The 16,679-nt window shown below is 43.9% G+C and overlaps 1 long non-coding RNA gene across 1 annotated transcript; it reads right to left on the bottom strand.

The window, feature by feature from the left end:
* Positions 1-776: 776 nt before the first annotated feature.
* LOC144377564 (uncharacterized) lies at positions 777-4,466 on the bottom strand. Its single transcript, XR_013438555.1, has 2 exons — positions 4,118-4,466; positions 777-1,023 (listed from the first exon to the last, which is right to left on the bottom strand). It is a non-coding gene; the product is annotated as an uncharacterized LOC144377564 (long non-coding RNA).
* Between the last annotated feature and the right edge of the window lie 12,213 nt (positions 4,467-16,679).

Below are 16,679 nucleotides of genomic sequence, written 5' to 3'. Positions count from 1 at the left end.
TCCAAATTTCCTGCTTTTCCTGAAAAAAATTTAAAAAGGGAAGAAAGATCTGAAGTCTGTGGGGCTACGTATCCACGTGGCAACAGTCGGCAGGAGCAGAGCAGCAGCTGCCCCTTTTGGCTGCCTCAGCCCCACCTGGCCGGCTCTTTTAATTTCCTTTCCCTACCAGGCCCATTCCCAAGACTCCACAGAGATTGAGGCTTCCAGAATACCATGGTCATTAGTTCTGAACCACTTGCTTTGACCTGTTTCCCGCCCTACATCCCAACATGTTCCCAAGCCTTGGAGGTTCTGACGTCATGACTGATTTCCTGTTTGTGGATTCGACTCATCCCCTGGCCCAGTGCCTGGCATCATTTCCCCAGGTTACTGTGCTTCCTGCCTACCCTGCCCCTGCCCCTCTAACCCAGGGAGACTCACTCATGTCCCATGCTACTGGCAGCCACAAAAACCAAACATAGGCACCCTGGCTTGGCTTACTCTCAGGTAGTCTCTGTTCTTGATCTGATTTCCCACTCCCCACTTCTTTCAGGGCTTACCTGGTTGCTGACCCTTTGACTTTCCTGTTTCCATCCTTGAAATCATCTCTTGGACTTGACCACAGAGTTCACTTCTTCCTTTGACTCATTGGCCTCTCTCAAGATGTACCCTAAATTTTGTTTGTGCCTCTTCCTACTTAAAAAAAATATTTCTGAGTCAATCTGGCTCCAGCCCTTGGAAATGTATCAGTCAGACAAATGCTGGCTGCTATAACAAACAAACCTTCAACATTTCAGTGCTTTAAAACAATGCAAGTTTACTATTTACTCACAAATCAGTCAAAGGTGAACTTTTCTGCTCTGAAGGTGTGCTGGTCTGTTTTCTCTTTTGATAATAGAATACCCGAGAGTGGGTAACTTATAAAGAGAAGAGATTTACTTGACTCATTGTTCTGGAGGCGAGGAAGTCCAAGGCATAGCAGAAGTTTTGGAAAGTTTGTGTTGCTTCAACTCATGTCAGAAAACAGGGAGGGTGTGGAGGTGCCTGTGGCAGAAACAAGCAAAAGGGACTGGGGTCAATGTATAACAATCTACTCTCAGAAGAAAGGCAGTGACCCCTCTTAACAATCTACTCACCTCTTCAGGTGACACCTCCCAACAACACCACAACAGCAACCAGATTTCAACGTATTTTTCAAACCATAGCAAAAGGTAACACTGGGTTTCCTTCCGGTTGTGGCTGTGCCATCCTTTAGAGTCTTGGGCTCCTCTACATCCAGCTGATGGGTAGCAAAGAGGAGAAGTGACAGGTGCCTCCCAGCAGAGCTGTGGCACCATTGCCTCCACTGTCAGGCGCTTGATGAGAGCTCCTGAGGTATCCGCACCTCAATGCTAAGCCATAGGAACCACAGTCTGTGGTGAGGTGCCATCCCCCGTGGCAATGTCATGTGATAGAGTGGGAAGACCTGAGGTTTGGATGGACAGCTGGCTATCTAGGTCACAGCATCCAATCCAAGCAGAGGTCCACATAGCTGGTTCCTGTCTGAACTGATACTGGTTTCCATCAAGGAAGGGAAGGAAACGACACATTTTTCTCCAGAATTATAGAAGCAATCTGGATGGCAACTGACAGAAACCCAAATCAGGCAAAGAAAAACAGGCATGTCTTGGCTGTCACATTGGGAAGTTCAGCCAGGCATGGTGGCACACACCTGCAATCCCAGCTACTAGGGAGGCTGAGGGAGATGAATTGCAACGTTAAGGCCAGCCTCAGCCACTTAGTGAGATCCTATTTCTAAGTAAAAAAAATTGAAAAAGAGCTGGGGATGTATCTCAGGGCTTGCCAAGTAAGCTTATGGAGCCCTGGGTTAAAATTTCTAGTACTTCTCCTACCCCAACCCCCCCAAAAATAACTGGGACCTTCTGATGGTCAAGGTGGCCTAAAGTACAATTGGATCCAGCACCCAACTATGGATGTCACATCTCTCTCTCTCTCTTCCCATTTCCATATCATGACTGAGTCTCTTCTTTCCTTGTGCAGATTTTCTCCACATGACAGAGAAGGTAACTGATGGCTGCCCTTGAGTCATATCCTCCAAACTCCATGGTCTGAAAGGCAAAAGCCCCTTTTCCTCCAGCTTCAAGTTGTAAAAACCACAGGGAAGACTCTGATTGGCCTGACTGGGTCACAGGTTTGTGGAGGAAGCAGGTAAGACAGGACAGAAAGCCAGAGGCTCCTACCACAGCACAGTGCAGACGTCCCTCCAACCACCCCCCAGTGGCCAGCCCAGACCCTGGGCCTCAGCACAGGCCCTGAGAATGGCCTTCTGAGGCCTTCGCAATTTACTGTGCCTTACATGATTGTAGTTCAAAGTTATGGCTTCTGTAAGAGTTAATAGGAGGCGAGATGTGGTGGCACATGCCTGAAATCCCAGTGACTCCGGAGGTTAAGGCAGGAGGCTTGCAAATTCGAAGCCAGCCTCAGCAACTTATCAAGTCTCTAAGCAACTTAAGTGAGACCCTGTCTCTAAATAAAATATAAAAATAAAAAAGGACTGGGATGTGACTCAGTGGTTAACCTTGGGTTCAATCCCTGGCACCAAAATTAATTAATTAATTAATTAAAATATCATTGAAAAAAAGGAATTACTTCAAGTACTGAGTACCTCACTTATTCCTCTGTCTAATAAATACCTGTAACAATGCCTAAGTTCCAGTCTAGGGCCTCACCAGTTTTAGAGACTTGAACTTATAAGGAAGCATGGTTAAGGTGAAATGTGACACCAGGATCCAGTGTTTGAAGCAAAGTTATTGCGTGGACAGACATCCCCAATCCTGAGTCTAGCATCCAGGGATTCCCACATGCTGTGGTATGAATGTCCCCACCAAAATTCACGCTGAAATTTAATCCCCAGTGTCAGGTTGTAAGAGTTAGTACCAAAAAAGAAAGAAAAGATCAAGACTGTAAAAGTATTAACCCAACTGGTACCTTTGGGAGTTAAATGAGGCCATCAAGGGGGGACTGAATTATAAACTGTGGCTTTATAAGAGGGGAAGGGACCTGAGCTAGGACACTCTGTCTTGCCACAAGATACCCTGCACCACCCTGTCCCCTTCCTTAATTGCTGCTTAGGTGTGGTTAGAGAATCTTTTCTATGAGTACACATCTCCAGTTTGATATTATGAATCAATGTCAATTGATTTTTGTTTGTTTGTTATGTTTTTTGTTTGGTTTGCTTTGTGTTTTGGTACTGGGACTGAACCCACACGTGCTTTTACCACCAAACTACATCCTCAGCCCTTCTTCTTATTATTTTTTTTTTTATTTTGAGAAAGGGTCTCCCTAAGTTGCTGAAGCTGGCCTCAGTCTTGTAATCCTCTTGCCTCAGCCACCCAAGTAGCTAGGTTTATACACAGGGTGTATAAACCATGGCACTTGACTAATGGCAATTGTTTTATATTTACAGAAATCTGTCTTATATTTACTGTTAAATATGTAACTATTCTTTACAGTCTTGATCTTTTGTAATACTTTTACAGTCTTGATCTTTTCTTTCTTTTTTGGTACTAGGAATTGAACTCAAGGGCACTTTACCACTGAGCTGTATCCCCAGTCCTTTTTATTTTTTTATTTAAAAGCAGGATCTCTCTATGTTAGTTAGGTCCTTGCTAAATTGCTGAGGCTGGCTTCACACTTTTAATCCTCCAGCCTCAGACCTCCAGGATTATAGGCATGTGCCACTACACCTGGCCTAGCTCTTGATTTTTTTTTTAAGTAAACTTTTTATCTTGGAATAATTTTAGGTTTATGGAAAAGTTGCAACAAATCCCAGTGACTACAGAGACTGAGGCAGAAGAATTTCAAATTTGAGGCCAGCCTCAGCAATTTAGGAAGACCTTGCACAAAATAAAAATAAAGAGGAGGTAAATGTAGCTCAGTGGTAAAAGCACCCCTGGGTTCAATCCCAAGTATAAACAAACAAACAAACAAAAAGTTGCAAAGAAAATAGAGTTGATGTACATACACCTTTGTCCAGGTTCTCTGAATATAAATACTGTTACATTATAATGTTACATTTGTCAAAATCTATGAAATCTACATTGGTACATTATTATTAACCAATTTATTTATTCCCTACCTCATTCTGATATCACCAGTTTTTCTCCTTTTGTTTGTCTGTTCCAGGTTCCAATCCAGGATACTATATTGCATTTCTTCTTTGTGGTACCGGGATTGAACCCAGGGGCTCTGTACCAGCACTTTTTGTTTCTCATTTTGAGACAGGGTCTTGCTAAATTGCCTGGAACTTGTGATCCTCCTGCCTCAGCCTCCTTGAGCTGCTGGGACTACGGGTGTGCAGCACTAGGTGAGGTCCAGATTGCATTTAATAGCTCTTGATTTTTGAAGTCTTGGGGCCTGGGTCAACTCTGCTCCTCTCCCTCTGGCTACCCAGGTTCTAGATGTTTCATGGCCCATTAGCATCTCCACTAGAGTGTGAACAAAGGAAGGAAACAGTTTTGAAATGCAAATTTACCAAATGTTGTTATTTATTCTTTTGTGGCAGTTAGCTCAGTTGCTAATAAGGCCAAGGTTATTGGCTTTATCCTTGGAAATAAGTCAGCTGGCTTAGCCATGGCAAGGGAAGTTTTGTCCTGTGGCCATTATTTGCGCCCCAAGCCCATGTGGCATCTCTTAAATACTTTTTTTTTTTTTTTGCCACAATTAGATAAAAGTGGAAGTGCCTACCCTATTACCTTGTACTTACTCAAGTGTGGTCCATGGACCAGTAACATCAACATCACCTGGAATTGTTAAAAATGCAGAATGTCAGGCCCTACCCAAATCCAAAAATCAAAATCAGCACTTTAACAAGAAATCTATGACATTTATGACCTTTGTTGAGAATCTACTCTCAATAGAAACTGTTTCAGACTCAAAAGTGAGATAGAAGAGAGCTAGAGTATAATTCAGTGGTAGAGCATTTTCCTAGCATACATGAAGCCCTGGGTTTGATTCCCAGCACTGGGTAAAAAAAGTGAAAAATTAAATCTGTCTGCCACCATAGAATTTATAATCTAGTAGAGAATAATAATGATTATAAGGAAAATAGTGCAATTGTGGAGTTGGGGTATTGTCAGGGAACAAAAGAGAGGTCAATCTCCTTCTCCTTCTCCTTCTTCTTCTTCTTCTTCTTTTTGAACTAGAGATTGAAGCCAGTGAGCTTAACACTGAGCTACATCCTTTTTATCTTTTATTTTGAGACAGGGTCTCATTAAGTTGCTGAGGTTGGCCTCAACTTGTGATCCTCCTTCCTCAGCCTCCCAGGTGGGTTGGGATTACAGATGTGCACCACTGTGCCTGGCAGGAGAAGCTAATCTTTAACTGGGGGACCAGACAAGGCTTTTCACAGAGGTCATATCTGGGCTGAAGAAGAATGAAGTTTTAACCAGCAGAAAAAGGGAGTAAGATACAGAGGGAAAGGGTGGAAGAAAACAAGTTAGGATGGAGGAACTCCAAGGCAAGGAGACAGTGGTGTCTCTGCACATCATTCGATATAACTGCACCATCAAATGCCAACTCTGGGAGTGTTTGAGGGGATGATGTGGAGAATTCCTTGGCTCTGTATTCTTCAGTATCACCAATACATATTATTGAGCACCAACCATACATAGGCATCATGGTAGGTGTTGAGAATATAGGTAATGAATGTCACAGTCCCATCAGAAGATCCATTAGTCTCACTAGAAGTCCATTAGATATGGGCTGCTAGTCTAGACCTATTAGATATTACAATTATCAAATAACTGGAGAGAAGAGGTGCATGATACGCAGAAGCCCTTCAGGTATGTCTCAAGGATCTGCAGAGTGGGACAGTCCAAGGGAGGAGTCCACGTCCTTTGAAGCTGACATCATGTCACCATGTGCCCCAGATGTCAGACATGGAGCTATAGGATTTGATGTTTGCCCTGCTGGATTTCTGTCTTATTTTCCTCAGAAAGGCAAAAGCCCCTTCTCCTCCGGCATTAAGTTGTAAAAACCACAGGGAAGACTGATTGGCCTGGCAGGGTCACAGGTTTGTGGAGGGCACATTGCTGTGGAGGAAGCAGGTAAGACAAGACAGAAAGCCAGAGGCTCCTGCCACAGCACAGTGCAGATGTCCCTTCAACCACCCCGCAGTGGCCAGCCCAGACCCTGGGCCTCAGCACAGGCCCTGAGCGTGGCCTTCTGAGGCCGGTGCACATTCACTGTGCCACTCATGATTGTAGTTCAAAGTTATGGCTTCTATAAGAGTTAATAGGAGGCGAGGCGCGGAATGTCTACCTTACTTTTTGGAATGGGAATGTTTGCCTTGTGCCATCGTATCTCGGAAGCATGTAACTTGTTCTTTCGGTTTTTATAGGAGGCTCATGGCTAAGAGTTTCCCTCAGTCTCCGAGGAGACTATGGGCTTTGACTTTTATCAGTGCAGGGACAGTGAAGACTTTGGGGACTCTTGGGTATGGACTGAATGCAATTTGTATCATGAAATGAATATGAGCCTTTGGGAGCTTGGGGTGGAATGTTCAAATTTGGATCTTGAACGTCCCCCAAATAGCCATATGTTAAAGGCTTGGTCATCTGTGTCACTATTGAGTAATAGTGAATCTTTAAGAGGTAAGGCTAGAGGAAGGAAGTTAGATTGTTGGATGTACCCTTGAAGGAGTTATTGGGACCCTGGCCTCTTCTGTTCTCTTTTTGCTTCCTGGTCACTATGAGGTGAGCAGTCTTCTCTGCCACACATTCCCACCATGATATAATGCTTCACCATAGACCTAAAAGCAACAGAGCCAACCAACTTTGAACTGAAACTGTGAGTCAAAATAAAATTCTCCTCCTTGTAAGTTGTTTATCTCAGGTATTTTGTCACAGTAACAGAAAGCTAATACAAGAGGCCTAGCTTAGGTTCAGGTAGGGCCAATAGTGTGTACCAAATATCAAGAGACTCAGCAAGGGGGTCCCTGCTAAAGCATTCCATAATAATAGAGTATATGAGTCCTATAAAAGCCAAAGATACTGCGAAGGTTATGGGAGGTATGTTGGTTTTCTATTGCTCCCTAACAACCTTGGGGGCTTCAAATGACATGTATTTATTAGCTCTCAGTTCTGTGAGTCAGAATCCAGGAGGTTCACTTGGGTTCCCTGCTTGGATCCTCACAAGGCAAATGTCAACTTATTGACTAGTCTGGGCTCTTATCTAGAGGAACCCCCTTCTAAACCCATTCAGGTTGTTGGCAAAACCCAATTCCTGGTGACTGTAGGGTCAAGTTTCCTGTTTTGTTGCTGGTTGCCAGCCAAAGTTCACTCTCTGTAATTAGTTGACACCCACATTCCCTCTCAAGGGGCCCCTCTACCAAGCCTTTGTCTTGCAGTACAAGTGACAGTGGAGATGGCTTTCTTCTTATAGCCAGGTGCTCTGAATAGAAGGGCCAAGGACAAGGAAAAAACCAGGCAGGGGCACCTCCCCAAGCAGGTTCCACAGGAAACTGAAGACCTGAGAGGGTGACTAGCAGGATGGAAATCAGATCCCAAACCGATGTGATTCTGCAATCTGTATACGGGGTAAAAATGGGAGTTCATAACCCACTTGAATCAAATGAGTGAAATATGATATGTCAAGAACTACGTAACGTTTTGAACAACCAACAATAAAAATTTAAAAAAAAAAGAAAAAAGAAATCAGATCCCAACTCAGGGGAAAGGTTTTTACTACTATAGGGAGAAAAGAGCAAGGCCCATATTGGAACGTAGGACCCAAGCACAGAATTGGGCCTTAAAGTAAGATTAAGGCTCAAGGTAATGGAGAGGAAGGCAGCCCCTGTTGACAGGAAAGGCAGGAAGGGGGCCAGCTCAGCTGTTTCTTGTCCAGTCACTAGAGCTCTTTGATGGAGTGGAAGGCTAACACAGAGCACACTGGGTGTGAGAGGACCTAAGGGGCCACTTGTAAAAGGTAAAGAACACAAGACTGTGACTTCCACAGGTAGGTGAGCAGTCACTGAGGATTTGGCATGACATGTCAATTTGTGCTACCGAGGCCACTTTTATTGACGTAACCTGTTATGTTTGCAAGAGTTACATAAAACTTCAGATTGCATAAAACCTGGTTACACACACACACACACACACCCTTCCAAGTCACAGAAGAACAACTGTGTGGTAGCATAAGAAACTGCATTGATCATTGATTGTGGTTTTCCCTTCAGCTTAGTGATTTCTTATTCTACAGCAGAACCGCCACTGAAAGGCAATACGTTGGACATGACTAAACAGTTCTCAGCATCGATTCCCACCCTTTTGTGAGCCTTCTCATATTGCAAAATCTGGAGGACTATAAACTATGCTTCTCAGATTCCCTTACAGGAAGTGTTCTGGATGGTGTAAATAGGTACCATCAAATCAGACGCAGTCTTGAGAGATTTAAAGGCAAAAGGAGGTTGAGTTGGGGGTTCCCTTCCTACTCTGCAATTTCTAGATCCACGAGTGTCGACAGGAGGTGGGGGTGGTGCCTGAACTCTGGGTAAGGGCCTGGTGGTGAATTCTGCCATCTCATTAGTTACCTTCTGGTTACGAAGGAGTTGAAGCTGCCCTGGAAAGTCGGTTCTGGAATGTCTTGGTACTCAATCCAAGAGAGTGCTCAGTCCCCAACCCTTCTGATAATTATAACAATATGAATTTAATTATTGCTTAAAATATAGTAGGTAGCTTTTTTCCTGCCCTGAACTTTGCAACAGAAGTATATGAAAGAGTAACTTATCTATAAAGAGACTCTTGGAAAATATTCTTACAATTGGCACCCAAACTATAATGAATTAAGAGATCTGGAATCACCTGCCTCTTGGCTCATCGGCTTTTTAAAGGATAATGTTCCCAAAGTGTGATACATATACTCCCAGGAGTATGTGGGAGGATTTTAGATGGTACACTGGTAAACCTTTACACAATTTCAGTGCATGTTTACTCTATTCCAGAAAAAAAAAATTGTAGGTAGCATATCAGACCCAATTTCATGAATTGGATGACATCATGAATCCTATTGCTCACTCAGCAATGCTAGAGGGGGTAGTGGCAAAGCACATTAATTAATTTAATGAAAAATATGAAATAAATAACAGATGGATGGCCTGCAGATTTGGCCAAAATCATGTGGATGGTGTTCAGTGGACTGAAGTTTGGCAAACTCCTTCCCAGTTACTTATTCTATGAGTCTTCTCATTATGGGAATGAGAATGAGAAAGTTGTCATCATAAATCCTGTCCTCGCCTATATTAGACTTCCACTCCCAAAGATCACCATTCTTTTGAACTCTTCTGTTACTGAAAAGTCAACACTCTTCTGACGTCCTAGAGAGAACACTCAGATCCTGTGGGTTCTCACATTGTGAGGCTGGAGGAGCCCAATAGAAGACCAAAGGGTGGAGGCAGGAGGAGAAACTGGAAAAATGAGCCTGTCTTCAGGAATGGCATGCATCTAGCACACAGCTATAAGTTCAGAAATGCCAGATGTGGGTGTGTTTGTTATGGAGACTTAGCTATAGTGAAAGGGAGGGTATAAGCCAGGATTACTGTCCTCAAAGAAAAAGCTGACAAAATCATCTCCCAAGAGTTCCTGTCAAGACTCACAAGCTCCAGACACACTAACCAAATAAGGGACAGCTAGGAGCCACCTTTCCTCTCTGTCCTTGTTTCATCCTAAAGATCCTGCAGATATGTGATTCTAAATGTAATGAGTACAAATTGTAAGTACTCAAAGCCTACGCCTTGATAATGCTGAACAGCCACAGCAAAGAGATAAGATGAGAGACTGGACTAGAGGACATTTAGGAAAAAAATGGTCTAATAGGTCAATGGTTTCCAAGGGCCTGTCTACAGACCAGTATCCAGACAGTTACAGAATAAGCACTTCTATGGAAATCACAAATTCTAAGCCAGGAGCAGGGGTGTGAGCCCACAGTCCTAGGCTGAAACAGGTCACTTGATCCCAGGAATTTGAGGCCAGCTTGGGTAACATAGTAAGAACCTGTTAATTAGTTAATTCATTAAAATATCACCAGTCACCACCCAGAGAGTATTCTGATTGGGTTGGAGATGGACCCTTGGAATCAACATTTTTATTTTATTTTATTTTTGGTACTAGGGATTGAAATCAGGGGCACTTAACCACTGAGCCACCTCCCCAGCCCTATTTTGTATTTTATTTAGAGACAGGGTCTCACTGAGTTGCTAGGTGCCTCCCCATTGCTGAGACTGGCTTTAAACTTGTGATCCTCTTGACTCAGCCTCTGGGATTACAAGTGTGCACACAGCTGAGAATTAACATTTTTAACAAAATGCCAGGATGATTCTTATGTTCAATGGAGTCTGCAAACTGCTTTTTGAGCCCTTGTGCTTCATACCTGGTTGCATCCTTTAATTCTCCATCTCCCAGCTTGGTTGGTTCTTTCTAGAAGGATTGACTGTAACAGCTTTTAAACCCATCTTCCATCTCTCTCCTTCTCAACACTGCAGCCAAATTAATGATTTTAAAGGACAGGAAAATCAAACAGTGAAAGGAAACAGGATTTAGTTTCCAAAAAGAAATTTACCTCTTGGGAAAAGCCATTTAACCTCTCAAAACTTGTTTTCTCATCTTAAAAAAAAAATAGGGGTTAATAAATATGCCTTATCCTTGGTTTGTTCTTGGGATATTCGAATATTGATTCTAGTACCTAGTAACATATGATCTAAGTTGATCACATCATTTCTATGCTCAGAAATGTCCAGTGGCTACTCTAGCAGAAGTCTCTTTCTGGCTGGCCAGCATCTGGTGCTTTGGAAACTATCTCCCTTTCCTAGTTCTGCAGAATTCTGGAGGTTAATTCAGATCCTATGAGGGCTGCACATGACCCAAGCTAAGCCAATCATATTCTCTCCTGAGCAAATGAATTTTGAGCAGGGATTTGGAGATTGTGGTATGAAATTGAGTCATAAATTCATCCCCTGGAGATCCCCTCTTGCCTGGTCAGTTCTTCCTTCAATTCTCTAAGTTTCCCAATTTCCTTCCATCAAATTATCTCTTCTTTTTTCAGTTAACCTGAAATTGGTTCCTGTCTCCTGAAACTGAAGAGTGCTAATGAATACAGTTTCCCATTGACTACAGAATGAAGCATACAAAGTTCTCATCCTGCATTACAGATTCTTCCCATTCTGTTTATACCGCATGTAATGACTCTGCTCTAAGTTTTAAGCCCTGGTGTGACAATCTCTTGTGAAGTGACGCTTAGACGGTTTACATTCATCAGCAAGGACAGTATCTAACTCATCTCTGCAAACCCCAGAGATTACATACTAGATGGTTTGATAGATTTTGATCAGATTTAACTGAGAACTAGCTCTTACATTTAAAAATAAAAGACTCTCTGACATTTAGAAATGGGTGCCAGAAATTAAGATAACAGAAAAATTGGGTATAAACTAAATTTTTTCAATATTCTAAAAAGTATATGCTAGGGATAGGGGTATGATTCAGTGGTAGAGCACTCATCTAGCATGTACAAGGCCCTGGGTTCAATCCCCAGTACCAAAAAAAAAAAAAAAAAAGTATATTCTAAAGACTATATTCTATTCTTTTGGTTGGAAATTAGATTTGGAATTTTAAGGTAGAGGACCTGAAGTAGCTAGCCCATTGACTTGATGAAGCTAAACTCCTCTGGGTAATGCAATGAGATGTTCAAAAAGATTATTTGTACCCTTAGGCCATCCTGATGACCCAGGAAATGTCACTCACAAGTGACTTAAATCAAGTAGGCTATTCTTTTTAACAAAAGAAAGGCAGTTCAGATTCTTAATAATCACAAAAAAAATTAAGAAACATGTTGATTCTAGATTAACCTGGTGCCAAGACTATTATAAAATTCTCTATCCCTCCCTTATCTTTCCTACTCTCTGCCAAGGTTATTAGCTGCAGTCACCAATAGCTATCTGGGGCTGCATTCACTAGGGCCTTTTTTTTTTTCTTCCCTGATATCAGAGAGAGGTAATGACTAAAGTAATTCCTCCTTCAAGACTAATGCAAAGAACAAGACTGCCTTGGAGTCTGATAAACTCCGCTTTATATCCTGGCACTTGTTAATAGCTAACTTCAGACAAGTTACTTTCTCTCTCTCTCAGACTCGGTTTCTTTATCTGTAGAATGAGGACTATAAAGCTTGTCCCCATCACAAAAATCTGATTCTGTTGGTCCACGGTGGCTTGGATCCTTGGGATTTCATTCACAGGGCCCAGTGGGTTGTTTTTTGTTTTTATTTATTTATTGATTTTTTTTAATATTTATTTTTTAAGTTTTAGGTGGACACAATATCTTTATTTTTTTTATTTTTACGTGATGTTGAGGATCGAACCCAGTGCCTCGCGCATGCCAGGTGGGTGCGCTACCACTTGAGCCACATCCCCAGCCTATTTATTGAATTTTGATATCACATCCCCACATCCCCAGCCACAATCCCCTTTTAGTAGTTGTTTTTTTTTAACCTTTATTTAATTTATTTTTTTTATGGTGCTGAGGATAGAACCCAGGGCCTCACATATGCTAGGGAAGCGCTCTACCACTGAGCCACAGCTACAGCCCCTTCTTAGCCCTTTGTATTTTTATATTTTCAAACAGGATCTCACTAAGTTGCCTCGAATCTCACTAGGTTCCCACAGCCTTGCTATGTTGTTGAGGCTGGCTTCAAATCTGCGATCCTCCTGCCTCAGCTTCCTGAGCCTCTGGGATTACAGTGTGCACCACCAGGTCGGGCCTCAGTGGGTTGTTGTGAGGATCAAATGTATGAAAAGCTTTAGAACAGTGCCTGGCACTGAGTCAGACTCCCTTTTCCTTCAAGGCCCTTTCGCCTGAAAACATCAGTCCACCCTAGACCAGTAATCACACCATATACAGGTACATGTGTCTATTGACCTAAAATAATTTTATACATAAACATATCCTATGTATTTATTCACTCATATTCAACAAATAGTTACTGAGAATCTATTTGTGTTGGGCACTGTAACAAAGTAGTGATGAGCTAAGCAGAGACAGGTACGGGGAAGGAGCAACACATGGACCAGACAGGTGAGAGAAAGCTTCTCTGAAAGAAGGGCCTCTGAGATGCAGAGGATGAGGAGGATACAGCCACAACCCAATGAGTGCCAAAGTCCTAGGTCAAGAGCAGCTCAGTGCATGTGAGGAACAGAGAGATCCTCATGGCAGGAGGGATGCCCAGGAGGGGAATGGTAGAGGAAGAACCAGATCATGGTGAGGAGTAGGATTGAAAGGTGACACTGTAGAGGTTGAAGTGGGGAAAGGATCAGTTTGGATGTATATTTACCAGACTCACTCTGGACGCTGTGTTATGGATGGTGGGTTTTAAGGGGTTGGGATGAAGCAAGACCATGGGGAGGGTAAAACACACATCCTATCAGACATGCGGGCCCTTGTCCTAGTCTGTTTGGTGTTGCTATCACAGAATACCTGAGACTGGGTAAGGGACAGGGGGTTACTTCTTATAGTTCTGGAGGTTGGGAAGTTCAAGGTTGAGCAGCCCACATTTGGCAGAGGCCTTCTTTGTCATTTTATGGTAGAAGGCAGAGGGCAAGAGAGCATGATCAAGTCCAAGATCAGAGGGAGGAAGGGAGAGAGAGAGACAGAGGAGGTAAAAGGACAAAACTCATCCTTTTATCAGGAACCCACTCTCACAATAATGGCATTAATTCGTTCATGAGGACTCAGACCTCATGACCTAATCTCTTCTTAAAGGTCCAATTCCTTAATGCTATTAATTATTATTAATTATTTCACATTAATTATTTCCATTACATTAATTATTTCCATTACATGAACTTGGGGAGCAGGTTCAAACCACAGCAGTGCTAGGGTTACAAAGGAGTACAGAGGAGCCCTGGTTCAGAGGCACAGGAATGCCTGGGGTCACCAGCCTCAAGAACCCTGGTCTTCAACCCCACCTGCATAGTGCAGTCACCTGGCCACTGCTAACAAAATTTCAGGGATCCAACCCACAATGGAACAATAGAACCAGAATCTCCCAGCAGGAGGCTGGGTTAATGGCCTCCCCAATGTTTTACGTGTATCTACAGCAGACGACCATAGTATCTTAGTGAATTCTCCAGGGCCCAGGCCCTTGTACATCTTCTTACTTCAGAGTCCTTGACTGAGTGGGCTGAAATCTGTCTGCAAACACTTTCCCCACTCACCCACTTTTCTACAAAATTTACCTCTCCTTCCACTCCCTTCTCCACATTCACCATCACTCAAGATCAATCTTGGCAAAAGTGAGTGAGGAAACTCAGATTCAAGAAACTTGCATGGAGAAGGGAGTAGTTGCCAGGCTTTGGGGAACCCCCTCCTCCTCCCCGCCGGCCTCAGGTAACAGGCTCTTGCACCAGAGGGGCACTGGCAGGTCCTCCTCAGACAGTACAGCCATGTAGCAGCCATGAACTGTCCCTAGGAGGTGAACTGTCTCCACTCATCAGGCCACTTGTATTGCCAGAGGATTTTAGCCTTTTTAAAATTGTTTTACACTTTTTTTTTTTTTTTTTGTACTAGGGATTGAACCCAGGGGCACTTCACGGCTGAGCTACATCCCCATTTCTTCTTATTAATACTAATTTCACCATGGGTTAGCAGGGGAGGGAGTCTGAAACTAAAGATAGTCCTGTATTTCTGGGCATTCCTGGAAGTTTGAGAGGGTGGGAGGAAGAGAACTTGCTCACCTACGTTCTGGCAAGCTCTAGTATGTAATTTATAGCCCACACCAAAGCTCTACGGAGCAGATGTTCTTGTTCTCAGAGAGGAGAACTGATGCTCAAAGAGGGAAAGTAACTTGACCAAGGTCACAGGGTCAGTGGGGCCTTATGAAAACCCAGGGAAGTCCCACATCACAGCTCCTGCTGGGCCCACAGCGGTCCTGTGCACCATCCTGACGTCCATCTTGAGACTTTTCCTTTCACAGAGGGATAATTACCTCAATTCTTTCCCCAGGTCACCTCATGAGAATCCAGGAGGGAAGTTGGCTCAACTCTTCACCCCGTGCCTCTCCTTGCCCCCCACGCAGTGCCCTCTCCTCCCTATTCCCCGGTGCCTTGCACCTTCACCCAGGCCCTTCTAGCCCTTCTCTCTCCTCTTCCTTCCCGTGTTTCCTACCTAGTCCAGAGCACTGAGCAACCCCAAAGTATTAAGAAAGAATCAGACTTGGTTTAAAGGTTGGCCGTTTGGGCTGCTTGTTGTTTTGATGGAGGGGCAGAGGAAAGGAACCAAGCTTTCCCTCCAGGCCTTGGTATGTCGGTGATGGCTTTGCCTGGAGTGCTCGCAACAGGGAGACTGCTCCAGGCCTGCAGTAATCTCTCTTTTGTAGGCTGTGCCCACAGAATTAGTGCGCACCTAGGAAACAGACTGATCCCCTAATATTCTCTTGTTGTATGTGGATATATTCCAATGGATTACCACCACCAGCCAGCCACTCACCCCAGCTGAACCAAGGTGTGTTCCCCACCTCACCCATCACAGAGCCCAGCACACCAGTTTTCGTGTTTTCCTAATGACAGACTCCTTGGCTGACCTTGTAGTATAGAGAGACCACTCAATATATATCTGAAAGATGGCACCAAATCTACTCTTGGCTCCTGGAGCTGATGTTCCTAATGCTTTTTATTTTGTTTTGTTTTTTCACTACCAGAGATTGAATCCAGGGGTGCTTAACCACTGAGCAACATCCCCAGCCCTTTTTATTTTTTATTTTGAAATAGGGTCTCTCTAAGTTGCCGAGACTGGCTTTGAACCTGCCACTGGGATTACAGGTGTGTGCTACTGCGCCCAGCCCCTTAATTATCTTTGTTAATTCCCACCACAAACCTGGACAGCACTGATCCCTAACCACAACCAAGCAAATGCAAAATCAGAAAGGTAACTTGCTTCAAGGTAAGACAGTGAGTAAAGGGCAGGAATGGGATCGGAAGGCAGGTGTTCTGGGCCACACAGCACTATGGCATGTGATATCCATTGGTGTGTTGCATCTGTTCAAGACTGAGACTCCCGGAGGTGGATACCAGGTTTGGGTTCCCCACAGGCCTTAGTATAGAACCCTACATACAGCAGTTGCACAGTATATGTTTGCTCAGTAAATTGTTGGAGGAAGTTTACCCTGATTAGCGATTGGTGAGAACCAGCACTGGGGAAAGAGGAAATGTTTGCACAGTGATAAGTCCTGTGTGCCTGATGGTAAACCTCATGCCCCAAGCCAGGGACAAGGAGCAGGAGGTGGGCACAGAGTGAGGGCTCGTGAGATGCCTTTCCCTGACAAGGGCTGAGGGAAGGATTAGGGATGACCAAGGGACCAGGAATGTGGTGGCAGGTGGAAGGTCGGCTATCAACTCCCATGGCATCTATGCCTACAGGTCCCTCCACCAGAGTAATGGGCAAGGGGAGGGGGATTGGGGTTTAGGAAACCCTGGGGCACATATAAGATCGAAGAAGTTCCCTTCCGTAAGAAGAAGTAGAATTTTGATTCAGATTGAACACTCCTGAAAAGTGGACACTTTCTTGGGTGCAGGGTGACAGGGGAGGTGGGCTCCAAGCAGAGGCTTCAAATCCTCACCCCACACTCACTGGCTGTGGGATTTCGGGTAAGATGCT

Source organism: Ictidomys tridecemlineatus, chromosome 5 (assembly GCF_052094955.1).
Source record: "Ictidomys tridecemlineatus isolate mIctTri1 chromosome 5, mIctTri1.hap1, whole genome shotgun sequence".
Taxonomy (NCBI): domain Eukaryota; kingdom Metazoa; phylum Chordata; class Mammalia; order Rodentia; family Sciuridae; genus Ictidomys; species Ictidomys tridecemlineatus.
The sequence above is the reverse complement of the archived record's forward strand: the minus strand, read 5'-3'. Positions and strand labels throughout refer to the sequence as shown.